This window comes from Falco biarmicus, chromosome 4 (assembly GCF_023638135.1).
Source record: "Falco biarmicus isolate bFalBia1 chromosome 4, bFalBia1.pri, whole genome shotgun sequence".
In the NCBI taxonomy this organism is placed as follows: Eukaryota; Metazoa; Chordata; class Aves; order Falconiformes; family Falconidae; genus Falco; species Falco biarmicus.
The window spans coordinates 102,939,130-102,956,738 of NC_079291.1; the positions used below are offsets into that span (position 1 = coordinate 102,939,130).

Below are 17,609 nucleotides of genomic sequence, written 5' to 3' on the forward strand. Positions count from 1 at the left end.
GCAGAGACAGGAAATGCTTTTCTTGGAAAGCTGGAGAATATTCAGGGTAGTTAGCATAACCTAATGATTATCATAGACTATTTCAATAAAGCAGATAAATATCTGCCAAATAGATTAAAAAAAAATCACTTATATCTTACCTAACTTTCCTAGTTTGTTTAATGTACTTCTCTGCCCATAAAAGGAGCAGTGGAATCGAAAATTGTTACGGAGGAATCATTTGCACTGGGACTTGCAGTTCAAGAGTTAGTCCCTTAAAGGAAGTGGGTAAAGATCCAGGAGAGCAACATAGAACATGGAGAGGATGACTCATATCAGCTTCTGTAGCACACCCAGAAACAGTGACAAATGAGAGAATGTGCCGAAATGGTTAAAGTAAAAGCAGTCGCCAACTGCTGACTTAAGTCTCATGCACACATGAAATGGGCTTTGTAACTGAAGAAAATATGCCCCAGAGGCAAGTACAAGTTTAAACATATGTTTAATCATCCTGTCTTACAAAACTTGGTATGGATTGCATTTCCTCATCCTGAATGGGATCAAAAAAATCTTGATTACTGCCTTAAGAAAGAAAAGCATTCAGCTTGCGTGCTGGCCTGAACCTGAATCCCAGAAGATGGCAGGCTTGATCCGGAATTGAGAAAGGCTTTTTTCTGCACCCGGGCAGAGAACAAGGTGTTGAACTCACTGCTGTCCCTCTGTTTTCTGGCTGTTCTCCTTTTCCCTTCCCACCCTGCCCTTTGCATCATTCCGGGATTGCATAACGAGGTATAGGCAGAGATGAGAGTTGTTGAATACTTGTTTCAAAAGCTGTTTCACTGGGCTAAGGCTGCTGCTTGTAGGCAACATTTAGTGGGGTTTTTTTGCAGGGCCTTTATTCTTTTTTGGTGAAAGATGCTCACTCCCTAGATTCCTGGATAAAGCTGTCATCTGCATTTTATACATGTTATTATATTGTCTCTAGGTGATACTTCAAATAATTTCTATTGGCATTACATCTCTTGAGACATTTGCTATATGCTTGGCTATGACTCTTGTATTCTATCTGCTTTTCCACTGTTATGTGTCTCTTATTATAACTGTTAGCCTAGGGAGTTAGAACAGATGTTTCTGAAATACCTAACTGGTCCAATTAGGTTCCAATTCAATGTCAAGAACTTTTTATCCAAGTAAAAGGTAACACCATCTTTAGGGTTCCCTCAGTGGTATTTTGTTTCTAAATGTGTAGCGGTGACACGGCATTTTACACTCTGATGTACAAGTAAATGGAACGTTCACAGAATGTTTAGAGTGAAATATATTAATTTTTTAAAGAGCTGAAGAATGTTTAAAACCTATAATTTTTAGTTAATTAGATTTTTATATTCCTTTCCTACATCAATCAGTCTACCTGTCATTAAAAGACTCTTCTTCCTTTCTCACTGATGGAGCGTATTGCTGAAATCTAGAAAGGATATTTAACAAAAATGAATGTCTCTTAGGACTTTCCATAACAGTCACTCTCTTGGCTGGAACAGGAATCACTGGGACTGAGAAGCTGAATCTGTATAGCTTTTAGCTGAAGAACCATGCTTTCTCATTTTGGCATGTTAAGATTGTTTTTAAAAATATTCCCCCCCGCCCCCAGCCTGTGGATAAGACAAGTGTAAGCTGATAGGGTGATAAATAACACAGGCATGGTGATTAGGCTTGGCTCACCAATGCAAATAACTAATACACTGTGGAAGGAGGCCTAAGCTTCCCTAAGTCATGTTTTGTTCATTTGCAAGTTGAAATTATGATTATAGCAGATGAGAACTTCTCCAGTGTAGTCTTGCAAACACAGAATAAATGAATTTGCATAATTTAGAACCACGGTGAAATTTATTATCCATCTTAGCTGTTTTTTTCATGCTGTAGAGCCTCATCTTCTCATTCAGATATACTGCATCTTGCTGCATTTTCTTTTCCTTCTGTATCACTTTATGAAGAAACACAAAAATTGCAGAAATAGTAAAAATTTCTATTTCAAAAATATGAAGCATTTTAACAAGCAAAGTAAAAAAATATTTCCTTCCTTCTTTTGTAGTCTATTCCGATAATGGTAAAAATAACTAATGGCAATAGCAGATTAGTTCAACAAGAGAGTTGTAATGTTTTTAGGTTGTCTTAATTCCCTTAATTTCCATTTCTCTACCAACAATGTTTAACTTTGGCTAAATTAAATATACAATGATGTGATACTTGAATCATAAACAATAAGCATTTAATATATACAGAAGATTTTACATGTTGTAGTAGAAGAGATTTTAACTGGGTCAGTGGGTTACTCGTTACAACTATCTCCAAAGATCATCCCCCCAACCCCACCATTAGAGCTGCTTTAGCACATCACCATATTTGATGCACATACAATGCATTTTGTAGGAAAATTGCTATTATTTAAACATCTCCCTCAGGTGGGTTTGATCTTAAAATACTGTGTATAGTATTACATCCAAGCAAGCAAGTCAAGCTAACAGAAGAACAAGGCAAGGTTTTCCTCTTTCTGTTTAGAGAAGCTGCAGGATATGACATTAAACAGATGATACTGGTAGGTACTTAGGGAAGTTTTCATTAAATGCATGTGAAGTTGACTGTTCTTTCCACGGTATGCTTCTACTGCTAATCAGCCCCATCTCCATTACTGCTATTGATACTTCAGGAACAATTAGCCCTCCAGGGACCCTTACTCACTGTTGCCAGCTGCTTACCACTTATTGCAGTTAAGTCTGCCAGTGTGTTTCAAAACACACCATTTGTGATAATTAAAATGGTGAGAAGTAAAAATTTTCAGGCCTTTGTTGCAATTATGTATCCTACAGGCTTCATTATGGCTATATTAGCACTACCACCTTTTTGACCATGGAGATTTTCTGTTGCTTCCTTCACTGGGGTGGAAAAGGTTGTCCACAAAGGGAAAGTTGGTATTTGATTTACATCTGGTTCCCTCAATCTCTTCAGTCTTATGATGGGGTTTTGTTTTGTATTTGTTTTTTATTATCTGTACCTAGGAATCGGTGTAATAGTTTTTGGTTTTGTTTTTAAGCAGTGTTTGGCTGATGAGTTCTAACAAAGTCTTCTCTGCTCAGTTAACATGGGTTTACATTCCTCCCTCGGCCAGTACTTTTCACCATTCTATAAAGGCACCCATGTTCAGTGAAGCACACCAGGTTTTGTTGCATTCCATTGTAGGTGGGCGTATGTTTTACTTTTAGGCTGATTTAGAAAAAGCAAGAACTCTTAACTTAAACCCACTAAACAACTTAAAAATTAAACAAACAAAAAAAGCCCTCAAAGTAAATTGCAATAAAATACAAAAGTAAATACATATAAAATGTCAAATAGTGTGAATTTTTGCTGATCAATTTGATGAAAGATCTTGATTTGCTGAGTGGGTGTACATGCACGTGGCTATATGAAGTGTGTGACTTTTTTTTTTAAATGTAAAAAGGAAATCCCAGTGATCCACCATTGACAACCATGTGTTTCCTATATGCTTACCCTGCTTCTCTTTAAGAGATTCTTGTCCTTGTTTATGATTTCTTTTTGCTAAGACTCCAGTATCTCTTCATACAGTCTATTATTATTTTATTGTTCAACATGTAGTACAGTTTAACTTCTGACTAATACCCTAATACTACTAATAAGACACTTAAACTACTCCCCCCCACCCCCAAGTAATAAGCGATAAAATATTTTTAGTTAGTTCTCTGACTCTAGAGGGAGCTGATGATAAAGTTTTCAAGGAAAACAAACATCGTGTTTCTACGGGAATATTTAAACATTGTAGTCTTTGGAAACAAAAGATAGAACAGAAGGCTGATTTTTAACTTGCCCTTTCCTTTGGGGGTGGGAAGGCTTGTGAGTATGTGAATTGGTGAAATCGTTACGGAAAGTGGTAACCAGGAAAACTGTCCAAACCAAATGATTGTTTGGAAAGCTGACATTGGTTTATTGCAGTGCTGGGTGCATGGGGGATCTTTCCTCCTAACATGCACACCAACATACTCAAGGGTACGTATTACATATAGTAGAGTACTTCCATCGTACATTACATATTCCTTTCATTCACACACAGGATTGGTTACAAGTTTCTCGCTTCTAGCCCAAATTAGTGATTGCAACACCTTATCAGCTCATTTCCTCTTGCAGCCAGAATTTTTTCGCTTGAAGACTTCTTTCTGCATAATTTACATAACTGTGTTCTTACGATTATTTATGATTTCCCGAATTGTTTACCTTGATTAGAAGTCCTTTCAGTCATCGGTTTTGATGACTTGAGAGGGTGGGCCAGCCGGACCCAAACCCTGTGCATGTTCTTTTTAATTAGATCAGAGTTTGGTAACTGGGGAGTTTAGGCAACAAAATTAACTGCATGTTCACGTGGGTGCTGAAAAATTTCTGTGGTTAAGTGTTGTAAGAGAGGATGATGTGAATATGTGTCTTTCAAGCTGAATACACTTGGTCATCTGCAAATCTCTCAGATAGAAATGGTACCTTTCTGTAGTAAGGTGTCATTACATTGCCTTAAAATTATACAAGGAAATTTTCCAACTAAATTTGTAGGGGTTTTTTTCTGACTTGGAAAAGAAAATCTGCAGTAATAGCAATAGCTCACGTTAAGGTCATTATAGACAGAAACTCAATAAGAATACGCTACTAAAATACAAGCACTGCAAAGTATTGAAAAATACCTGCAAATGTTTCAGAATATCCACTTATATTTGTCAGTATTAAGAACATGTGATTTTTTTTCCCCCTGGCTTTGAACTTCAATGTCAGTGTAAGAAGCATAAATTAAAATTCACAAGAATAATCTGATCTGTCAGCAGGAATATATGTATTCTGTTTGCTGCTCTAGCATTGTCTTCTCTGTTGGGTTTTGCACTTAGTGGTGAAGGACAGAAGCTGCCTGTATTTTACTAGCTGTTCAGTTAGTTACATCTTCATTTTTAAAAAATAGATTCTAAGGCTGTATTTAAAAAAAAGTTGATTCAATTACGACTATACTTCTGAGTGGGGACAAGATTTTGTTTCAAAGACTCTCATTTATCATAGCCAATTACACCAAAAAGGAGTTCTGAATTTTTCTTTCTTTGTGTCTCCCCCAGCCTACTCTGTACAGATCAGCAGGATAAAGATGCCTCTGTTTCAAAAGCTATATAATGTGTTTCTATTCCACAGATGAAAATGCAAGTTGTATGTGACCAGATAGACTAAAAATAAAACATTGCACTAAAACTTAAAAAGAGGTCTCTTTAATATACTATTATAACAATTTTATTGCTGCAATTTCATTAGATATGTTCACATATGAAACTTATATTGCGTAACTTGTTACTACAGCAGAACTCAGAAGATCTGGCAAGTTGTAACTGAGTCTGCTTAGGCATCTTTCCCTCTCCATTACTTGTCTAACTTACTGTGGCCTCACTTTCTCCTTTAAGTCAACTACATATCAATAAGTGATTTATATCAAAGTGCAGACAGAGGAAATAATGATACGCTTTTATTGTACCTTTGTATATAGCTTCCTTTCTGTCCTGTCCGTCAAATTCTGTGAGGTGGTTTTTTTCTTCCCTCAGATATTCTTCTTTTTCTGAACTGACAACTGACCTAAGGAATTCTTTCATCTTTCTCCCCTGTGCTGTGTTGACATGGGGGCACTCTGTAGCAAAACAGAAAATAGTGGGAAAGACCCACCAATCTCCATACAAATGAAGAAGGAAGCAGAAAGAAAAATTAGGACTTAGAAGGCTAAATAAGTTTATCATTAAACATTGACGTTTATTACTCCTGAAATAACAGAATGATAATAAACTCCTCCAACTGCCTTCCAATCTATCAGAATATGATCTGCTGAAACTATGACGATCCAGGTTAATCAACAGTGATGCCTGTTTTATAACACCTTCCTGATCAATTCTTGTAGGAGATAGAGCTATCTAAAATTTGTTGGACATCCTATAGTTAATCCAGAGGTTAAATAACAGCTCCTTTTCATGGTCTGTATATTCTGTGATTAAAAATAACTTTCCCTCCTTAACGTTTCTTATTTAATCTGCAACTCATCTGGCACAAGCCAATGTTTGCCTGCTCGTGTGTTCTGTAATAAGTACTTAATTGGTTATTTTGCATTTCATTTCAACAGAGGTGTGAAATCAGTCATGAACTTTTCCTCATTCTGATTTGTATTTAATCACATTTGGAGGATGTTTTAAATACAGATATATATATAACGTGTTAGTGTTCACCATTTACAGCTTGATTTAAGAAAAACATAATTATTGAACACAGGGAGAAGGGAATTTAAAGGGAAGGTTCTCACATGTATTACAATGGATAGGCTCCTTAATACCTGTCTGTTCAGAATCTTCATTTTCTGTTTACTGGAGTAGGAGAGTTGTGAGGAAATTTAATTTCTTTTGTTATTGCTTGCCATCAGGATTTTGTATGTAAATGGAAGAGTATATAGTAATTTACAAAACAATCATAGGGCACAGTGACAGAAAGGTAACTGCATTAAAAGTTTTATATTTTGCACAGCAGAGGGCTGTATTTACCAACGGTATGTGAATAGATGTTTTGGTTTTGTGTGAGAACTATGAGTGACTACTAGGGTATTTAATTTAAAAAACTTACAAGTGCTTTAATTCCATTTAAGGCTTTGCCAGACTTCTCTCACTCTCTGGTGTTTGTCCTGTTTTTTTTTGAGGACTTACTATTACAATACATGGTTTCATGGTAGTTTTTTAGTATCTGTATCAAGTATTGAAAAGGTAAATTCTTCCAGCACCTGAACCATTTCTTCTTTTCCTCTTTGAAGGTTATTCCTGTATGGTTTTGCTGGACATTTTTGACCAGCAGTAGCCTTCAGGTCTGTATGTGTGCTTTGCATACTTTTCTCTCGGCAACCTCAGGTCTCTTTTACAGCTCCTAAATAGCCTGTTTACAGTATGACAGCTGTGAAGTGTCCCATTACTCTGTACACTGCAGTTTACAAAAACTGCATACACTAACTTTATCATCATAAACAGAATAGGGGTTTCTTAAATTTCTTTATTAATGCGACAAGTTCGTGCAACTGATGCAACTGTCCATGACTCCTGAAGGAATGCTGTCCGTGAATGTTCATTCTGTTTGTTCTTCAGATAAACAGTACAGATAAGATGTGATCTTGTTTTTCTCCTACCATGTTCCTGCCCCGAGCTTTTCAGTGACTGACTTCTACCTACAAAAACACATAATTGTCACAAAGGGCAGGTTGGAAGATTGACAGAGGACTCTAGAACTGGCAAAAACTTGTTTTGGATTCTGAATCTGCTGTCCTTATTTAAAGGAAATGGCTTTTTGTTAAGTTCCATCAAAGGTCTTGAGTACTGTTTCCTTGCCCGTTTCAATGCATGCTGTTTTAATCAGTGATCCAAAGAATATTCTTTTGCCCAGCAAGGAATCTGAGACTATCTCTTTTGCCAAGGTATCGGTAGTGTCAGGAACTGTCTCATCCATCATCAGGTCACAGTTGATTTAGGATTTTGTATCTGCTATGTGAGTGGATGATGATCGTTAGTAGCCTGGTGAAACAAGCAGCTGTGTTTCCCCTGAGGGAAACTGCCGGCCCTTTTTCTCAGCCTAATCTAGCAGTTCAGAAAGTGCTCAGGTAAACAAAACTTTGGTGCTATGGAGCAAAGTTTGCGGTTAGTATGGATGCCTGTTGTCTTGCTTTGTTACAGACTTCACAAAATGGAAATTTTAACAAAGCACGTGGATTTCTTTGCTTGCCAGTGCTAACTTGTGTAGGAAAACAAGCTCAGTTATTCAACATACCTGTATTTATTTAAAGTCAAATATCTAGAATTTCAGGTTCTTTTGAGATTTCTGTAAGAATGGAAAGGTTTTCATGTGAAACTGTTGTAAAGGTACCATAATACCCACATTTTATTATGTGTTATTGTCTATTAGACCTTATACTCTGGAGTGTGAAGATTTACACTCACGATACCAGAGCATGTTTACAATAAATGTCTTCTATGGTAATTTAATGCCTTAATATAACTTTAGCAATCAGCTAAATTTCAAATGCACTACAGGACAAATTTTTGTTTGCTGAGACTTTTGCTCATAGTAGAACTCATTCATTACAAGTGTACTGCAGCTCTGTTTATGTTCTACTAAAGCAAAAATGTAACCGTTTTGCTCAGGTTTCCATTTAAAGACAGCTTAAAAATACTGTAATGTTTCTTTCCTGCATTTTCTTTTCACAGTGCAGTCAAGTTTAGAACGATCAACTTAAAGCTCTTTGTTTACATGTCAGACACAGTGTTAATATAGATTTCTTTGTGGTTTAGGTTTAACATTAAATATTTTTCACTTGTGAGGAATTTAAAATTTTCCTCTCTTGAGAAAAGCCACCTGATTTTATGAACTTTGGGAAAAATAATTGATTTTTTTTTTTTTTTTTTTACTGAGTAGGGTGGTTGATTCATTATGATAATTTACAGAACAAACTTTTTCCCCCTTTCCATAGATTTACTTGAAGAAAAAAGTTATGATACACTTTCAGTTTAAACAACCAACCAACCCCCTCCCCCAACTTTATCTTTTTCGGTACGATGTAGGGGGGAGTGGGAGCTGGAAGTTCTGAAACCATTTACTTGACTTTTCAAGGCACCTTGAAAAGCAAGATTTGCAGAAAGATGTATGTGTGTGGTTTAAAGAAAGCCTGGTTTCCTCAGGAAATGGCATATGACTGTGCTGTCTGTCTCTTGCCAGTAACTTTTCAGCACATTGCCCAGTTCCATTTTTAAAAAGATATTAAAAAATACCAAAGCCAATAAACTCCAATTTTATCGTAATTGTGTACGGGTGGAGGTGAGAGACCCCAATTAGTACCACTGTTGTGAGGAAGGCTGCCAGAGCGTAGCTGTTTCACGCCCTTCTGGCAGGAGCCTACCAGCAGATGTGCTGCTCGGAACTAACCACAGCCTTTCCACGGCAAGTGTCACAGAGCTAATGAGGGACAGAGCGTGCCGAGGTGTGGGGCAAAGCACAGGGCCTGCTTTCACAGGAAACCCACCGGCATCAGCCTGCCCCTTGCAGCCCGTGGGTAAGCATCCGGGGCCGAGAGATGGTGTCTGCGCAGCAAAAGGATGCCTCTGCTGTTATCGTGTGTGCTCGGTGCTCTGTCTGCTCTTTACGTTGTGACTGAGATCATGAGGTTCAATGCTGTGCATGGGATCGGGCTGCTGCTTCGCTTAATTCCGGTGCCACATTACTCTCAGGAATGAGAATGCAGCTTATTATCATTTATGTTTACCCTTAACAAAGAGTCCATACTGGATCTGCCTGTAGGGCTATTAGACAATTAATACTGTCAATGGATCTTATACCATCATTAAATTGTTAATGTGTTTAATACAAAAGACCCCACTTCAGTTGCGGGTGGGGAGAGCATTGGATGAAGTGAACTTTTTTCCTATCAGTTTTTCACAGAATCATAGAATAGCTTTTTTAATGCATTTGGAAATGAAAAACACTGTACTGAAAACAAGATGTAGAAGCAGGACCATTTACCTTACATTCCTGTCACACTGATGACTACCAACAGTGGTTCTGGTATGAGTGACCATAAAGGAAATGGTAAACAATTTTGCATCATCATTAATCAAATCAACATCTGTTTGATTTCTTCTCTTGTGGTTTATGACTTTCTTATGTCAGCTGCTGTAGTAAGTAGGAATGTTGTCCTTGTGTTCTGGTGCTTTCTGTATTTGGACCGAAAAACCTGTTCTCTTGTTTTTGTAATTAGCAAGCTTTTCAGTTTTTATAATGCAATACTGCAGTGTACGTCTACTTCCTAAACCTATTTAATACACCTCTTTGAAACCCAAATACATTAGCTGTCAGCAAGAGTAGTAGCAAAGATAAATGTACCCTAATTTAAAGGCATGGCATCAAGAAACATTTTAGAGGAGACATAATAGTGTTGATTGTCTTGGAAAAAAAACACAAACCTGATGAAAATACGGAATGAAGCGGTGTGCAATTGTGCAACTGCTAACATTCAGCAGTGTAAAAAAACCCGATAACTAATGAGTCTTAAAACTAGCAGTCTTTGCTTGTCAGAGTGATTCTTCTACCATATATTATAAAGTTGTTACAAATCATGGAGTATTTTCTTATGAAAAAAGAAAAAAAGATACTGTACTAGCTTACATGATGAGAATAGGTCAATATGTGCAAGGGCAAATAGCCCCAAAATACTTATTTCTTTGAAAGCAACTAGGCTCTGGCAAACTTATGTTTTTTAGATTTTTCTGAGTTTCAAGAGCAAACAATATTATTCCTTATGGTTTCATAAAGAACCATGGAAAAACTAGTGTTTCATGAACAGCTATGTTTATTTCATGGGACCTTCTGTGACAGTCTTTTCAGTAGGTAATGTCAGTTCTGTATTAGCTTATTTTTTAAATGTGCTTGGATAGGAAAATTTTGCTTTGTATGGCACAAACACGTAACAGAAGTAAATGGATTTTTGTTCACATTTGTTGGAAGAGCAAGGAACAGCAGTGTGATCTTAGCAATACTGATAATATATTAAAATAATTGTTCTTTATTATTTTTCCTATAGCCAAAATTCTTAAAAATTATGTAAAGAAGCACCGGATACTTAATAGCAGTAATATTCCCTTGATGATGTATAAAGTGATGTTTCTTACAATATTTTTCTGCTAACAACTTTCATACATAGCTACCTTTTGACCTTTCATTGCATTACATTTTGGGAAGCATCTTAAAAGAGGTAATCTGGAATCATAGGCCTGACATTTTGGTTTGACTTTGTCTTCTGCCTATAACAACATACACCAATACATTTGAAACGGATAATGTGAATGCACACTATAAGGCAAACAAAATAACATGGTTAATTACCGCACTTGCTGCTCTGATATACTTCAGGCAGAGACTGCAGAAGGAAAGCAACTAAATACCTGTATTGATTAAGGTAATTGATAACAAATCTCATAAATAAAGTAAGCTAAGAAGGATGTAGGCCTTCCTGCTTCCAGACACAACCAGACAATCTTACCTTGAAAGAGACAAGAAAATTTCCTCCATCGGCAGATCAGCCCATTACTGGTCTGCTTTACAGCAAAATCCTACTTCCTGTCTGATCTACTTAACATGTCTCACTTAACATGTTAATTCCTGTTTTTGCAGGAGCTGTATTGTTTCAGAAGGAAAAAAAATGTTTGTGGGGTAGTATTCTTGCATATAAACACTTTTAAAAAATGTATACATTTTTTTATATATATATATATATATTTATCCCTGAAAAAACTGGCTCCAAATCTCTCCTACCCATAAATACACTTTTTAATGAATGTACTTTGACCCAGGACAAAGCGAAAAATGCATGCTTTCAGAGTCATCACTGCTACAATGTTATTTTTTAGTTATAGGGTTCTGTAATGGTAACACAATTTTGCCAGTTTTTGGTTTGTTCTTGTAAAATGATCTTGGGCTGAAATTACTGTAATGTAGTTAGTGTATTCATTTTGAAGAGACCAGAAATCATAACTTGTTGCTGGCAGAAATAGAGATAAGTGAACATTTTCTGTCCTGCGTTGATGTTTTGAATGGAGCTTTAATGGAAGGATAGTTTCAACAGGTTTTACTCTGTTGCATTCAGGGGTTTCTATAGTAATTACTATGGCAACAGTGATGCAGAAAATGTTCCCACAGGAACCCAGCTGTGAATAATAACTAACAACTAAAACCATTTTGTTTTTGCATCTCAGGTTAAATCGCTTCAGAAATGATGGAAACAGTGAAAGTGGGGGTTTTGCTTACTCAATAGGAAGTCATTCTACTACATAAAAATTCAGATATTATGAAAGGAGTCTTTGGTTTCAGAGTACATACCCCTTTTGAATATATTGCTGAAGTATCATCCCTCAGACCAATGAAGACTGTTAGAAACATTGCATGTTAAATTTGCTACCAGCTTCAAATGTTTCATGTTGTAAAGAAACTTTTAATGCCAAATATGTAGTACACAATCTTTTGCTCAGAAATTATAACCTAGCTTTTATTAACAGTGTTATTTTTTATGTAAACCTATTTACATGATTCTTGAAGAGAAAACTATCTTGATAGCCTTCTGACCTCACTGTGCAATGATGATCAAGATCACAAAAGTCACATGGTAGAGGTCAGTATTTGTTGACTTTAGTGTCTATTTATAAATTGCATTCAAAAACTCTTCTGATTTTTGCAGACATAAATTTGTCAGTGTTTGTATTAAACAGAATATCCTGATGTCAGAGGATGCAATATTTATTGAAATTCTTTGTTATTAAATCTAGTTCTCCTTGTATGTGTAAACTGGCCTTTGTGCATATGGTTGCCTTGTTTGTATTTATTTCACTTTCATTCAGAACAAAGGGGAAACCAGTCCAGTGTTTATTATATGAATAAACTTTAAACTTGAAAGCATTTTAGGGCTTGGTTTGGTAGCTTTACTGTCATGGAGTAAGACAAAAAGCCTATGGAGCTCAGGGGATTTATGGCCACAATAAAAAGTCCTAGTGAGTTATATCAAACAAGGGAAACTAAAGTAATCAATACTGAATGGACATTGCTAATTCTTTTCAAGATCTAAAAAAGTATGTTAAAGCTGATTAAGAAAGTTATAAAGATCACTTTGTAAAATAAGAGGAAAAAAAAATTTTCTAAGCCCAGGGGTCTGACAGTTGCTCTTACAGTTATTTATGCAACTTAGTAGGAAATACTGTGCAGATGGAAATGAATACGAAATGGAGGTGAAATCACTGTTCTTTTTATTTGGGGTCCTGCAGTGTACGATCTGCTAATAATGCAAGTGAAAGTCTTACAAGTGAAAAGGTCTTAATGAATCTAAAAGTTGCATAGTATGATCTTGATGACTTGTATGTATGTATTGCATATTGTTTTAAACTTTGCTTCAGGGCCTCTTGTAGTTCATTTTGGGGCACAAAATGTAACTGAGTTCAAGAAAAATTAAATATACTGGCAGTTTATTAAAGAAAACAGGTTGTAATGGGTACATAACTACTGAAAATGTTTGCTTGTCTACAGATGTTTCTGTGAGTATCTTAAGTATTTTGTTAAGCATAGTTGTGTTTATTATACCTATTGATCTTAGTAATCTAATGAACTGGAAGAGTTCTCTCCTGCGTTTCATATTGTAAAAGAAAAAGGTGTTTCATTGGGTGCTTATCTTTAAAATAGCACCCAGAGGGGAAAATAAAAAATAATCCCAAGTTGTGGTACTTTAAATTTCTAAATAAAAAGCTCTAGAAACAGTGAAAGGTTATTTGAAAAAGTGTAAGCTTTTCCTTCAGACTTGATATAAATATAGAAACTCATTCCCATGAAAGGTTTTGTTATTGGTCCGTTAATGAATTCCTGACTTTTTTCACTACTTAATACTCTGTTCTTTATTTAACTGACAGTGCTTAAAGTGTGGGAGAAGTTCTGGTGCCCATGTTTTAGTTATGCCACAGTTAAATACTTGCTTGTGTCCTGAGCAGAGTCCCAGTATGCTGCGGAATTTAATCTTTGGTGAGATTTTTAGGTCCAAGTTGCTGAACTATATGTGACAAAGTAGCTAAATGGAATTTGCCAAAACAACCTGCAATCCTTGAGGCATGGTGGAGGGCAGAACTAGTGTAGACATGACCGCGTACACTTGGAGAAGTTTAGTTGATTAGCTCCAGTGGTGACAGGCCTGTTACAATCTTAAAACATGACATTCTGTCTGTCTGCATCAGAATGACAGGAGTGGTTCTTGTCACTCAATGTACCGCTTTATGCAAGAATAATCTTTCTCAGTGAAACAGTATTCTGAAAGTTGCCGTCCTTTGTAGCTGATTATGTTTAATAAAAGCAGATTTCCTTCCTTGACTAGTTTAATTCCATATCCTTGAGAGAGAGGTGTGAAAAATATCATACAGCACTCTTTTAAAATGTGTGCAGGAGTTTTTCTCTTTTCAACACAGAGAAGCCTCTAAATTGGCTGCAGGCTTAATGGCATAATGGTCCTACTTGATGTGTTTGTTACAAACTTACATTTTTAGCCTTTTCAGTTGAAATGCAAGCTATAATGCAGAAAAAGATGAAGTTGCAAATGAAGAGATAAGGAAATAGCAGTACAGGAGTTTAAAAATTTTGTATTGGATTGGTATGCCCCCAAATGTTACTTGCTTTAAATAGTGTTACCGTCTTTATTTGGTCCTTCTGATCTTTCTAAATGACTCTTAGTGAACCACAGGAATTCATGTTTGCCTTCAGAAAGAGATCCGGATTATATGAATCCAAACAAAAAGGATTTTCAGAAAACACCCATTTCCTTTATCAAGAACATGATGTGATGGCACTTGAATGGTCATTTTGAGGGTGTTAGTAACTTCCATATAGGCTAGCTGAAAATGCGGTTTGGTTGGATTTCATGAACTAAGAAATCCCTTGTCTATCTAACCAGTAAGTATCCAATCTTGCTAAACTAAGTGGATTTCCCAGCCTTAGGTTCTCAATGAGAATGAACTTCCATTTTGAAAACAAAATGGAGCCTACTCTCTTGCATTGAGCATGAATTATGTGAGTTTTTTGCATGGAGGCTTGCTTTTTGTGACAGTGTCATGATGGGGGGGGTGTGTGTGTCATTTTTTTTTTTCCCATGGACCAGAGAATCATACCTGGATGGCTGACTGTAGGGTGGAGGTGAGCAAACGTTTCTTTTTAATGAGGAGTTGTTCTCTTTGTAAAGATTTCAGCATGTATCTGTGATACAACAGTGGGATGAGGTAATGACTAAAAATTTCAAACATGTTATTTATTGCCGTTTCTTATTCCTTAGTATTATTGAAATGCCAGAGGAATAATTTTAGGCTGCGCATTCAAAGTGAGCCAGTGAATAGTCTTTCTAATCTTAGCTTTTGCAATATTCATGAAACATTGATATTTTGTTACAGAAACATAATAGAAGACTCTCTTCTCATCCTCCCCAACGTTAATGCAGCTATACTTCTGTCAGACAGTAGAAAAGCCTGCATCCTCCTTTTGGCTAGTAGCCAGGGCTTTCTGTTTCAGTTGTGAACAGAGTTCATGTGTCAAGGGGGATGCTTTTATAGTGGTGTATATCAGACGTGATTTATTGCATTAACCTGTGGTAGTTAACAGATGAAGAAATAAATTAAGTTTAAAGCTTTAAATCAAGCCTCTGTTTCTTCAGAAGATGAAATGTTACATCATAAGGAGTATCTGATTTTTACATCAAAATGTAGAACTTGATCTTCAGATTTTTTTTTTTCCCCCTCTTTCATAAAATTGCTTTTAATTTTTACAGGAAGTTAATCAAATGCAGACATGATAAAAAGCATTTTGTAGCTTCTTTGGGTTTTATTAACGATGAGATATTTTACAGTGCTGTGCATTGATTCACAGTATAAATAAACATGTTCTGAAGAGAGCATGGGAAAAGAGTAGGTGTGGGACAGCTCGCTGGTACATGTACCTGCTTCGGTGGTGCAGGCTGTCATCTGTGTACATCCAGATTCATAAGGGCTGTTTTTCTTTCTTAATATGTTTATGACACATAGTTCATGATAGTAGCACAATAAAAGGTTATATTAGTATTCAGGAAGTCAGCTCAATAGTAAGAATCAGTCATCTGTGTTTGCTTTGGTGGATGTTTTTGTTTCAAGATAGTAAGTGTTCGATCTTGCTCATCTAAGTGCCCCCCTCGTCTCTCGGTAGATGCTATGGGAGCTTGAAGAGCTCGTGTCTGGAGGATTAGACCTTGGTAAATCAAACATACACACAATCTTAATGAGATGCTTTGCCTTTAGGAATAAAAGTGTATCAAGTAAACTCTCCACATTAACTTAAAACTTTTCTGAGCCAGATTTTACTGTATTAGATTTGGCTTTTTCCTTCTGGAAAATAAATAAAATTTTCCACAATCTCCTTTTACTTCCAAAATGTACAAATCTAGCATAGAAGAGAAATAGTATTTGGGATTTCAAGTGAAGGAGTCAGTATATTTTATGAAGAGGTCAAGCCATGGGTGGGGTTTTTTTTCTGCTTTTAAAATTAGTACCAGAGGTACGTGAATCTATTATCTTAACTTAAAACATCTAAGAGAGTCAGTATTGTTCAAAACTGTTGTTTGAAGCTAAAATGCTCTTGCATATCTCAAGCTTCACCAGGTAAACTACTTCAAATATTTTTTTTAATGTGTGATTTAGTATCACAAATATCCCAGTGTGTTCAAATAAATTAGCTTTTATTAATGGTATATTAGTGTACACTTTTGATAAGTTGAGCAGATGGCATTACAAAGAACAGTTCTGAACAGTAAGTTCTATTTATTATTTAACAGTATCTTCATAAAATATTTACAGCTGTAGTAACAACCTTTACTTTTGCAGATTGAAAAGAATTTTTACTTGGCACAGCTTGTCTCTAAGTGGTTTGAACTTTCCTTTTATTATCTGAGTGAGTATTCATGTAGATTTGTGAAATGCGCTTTTATCTTCAAACAGACTTAGCAGCTGAGTATTCTAAACAAAACACACACAGCTTGAATATTCTTATCTGAAAAAATACTGTTGTAGTCAGTGATTCTGTGTGCAGAAAGACTGCACGATCAGATAAGATGTAAAAATTACAGAGCTTAATATAAACTGCCATAAATTGTTCATTTATGTCATCGTCATGCTTCAAGACAGGTAACACAATTTTTTTAGTAAATGCCTTAGAAACTTTAAAATGTTCGATGTGTGTTGTAATCTTTATATATTTATTATATATTATATATATATTATATATATATAAGTCCATTATATACTTAATTATTGCCATTATAGAACTACCTACAGCACAGTAAAGGTTGCACAAAAAGATCTCACTGATGTATTTTGGGAGGCATGTTAATTGGGTGTCTACAAATTGTGTCTAAATAAAGATTTCAATAAGGATATCTTTGTCCAACAGATTTTTTATTATATCTATTTATAGTATGTGTGTGAGGGAACCTAAACAGGAAACCCTACACAACTTAAGGACAAAAACATTATTTTATGATTTTTAATTCTTTTTCTTACCATTGCCAACAAAATTCGAGGGAACGTAGCTGGGTTCTGTCCTGAGTTTTATGCAGAAATAATAGTTATAGGTCATATTCAGTCTTTGTAAAAAGTCTACAGTTTCACTGATCTTTTACAACAATATATATTATAATATATATTATACAACAAAGATATTTTACAGCAAATGTAAAATGTAGGGATCATTTTTGCAAAACTATTTTAAGAAGGATCAATGTTTTGTTTCCAGACAAACCTTTATAATGATGCTGGTTTAATATAGTATCATAGAATTGTTTAGGTTGCAAAAGACATGTAAGGTCAAGTCCAGCCATTACCCTACCACTGTCAAGTCCACTACTAAACCATGTCCCCAAGTGCCACATCTACACATCTTTTAAATACTTCCAGGGGTGGTGACTCAACCACTTCCCTGGGCAGCCTGTTCCAATGCTTGGC

At 35.8% G+C, this 17,609-nt stretch overlaps 1 protein-coding gene across 1 annotated transcript in view; it reads left to right on the plus strand.

Moving 5' to 3' along the window:
• ARHGEF3 (Rho guanine nucleotide exchange factor 3) overlaps positions 1 to 17,609 on the plus strand; it is a 144,319-nt gene that overhangs the window by 23,568 nt on the left and 103,142 nt on the right. The window lies entirely within an intron of this gene.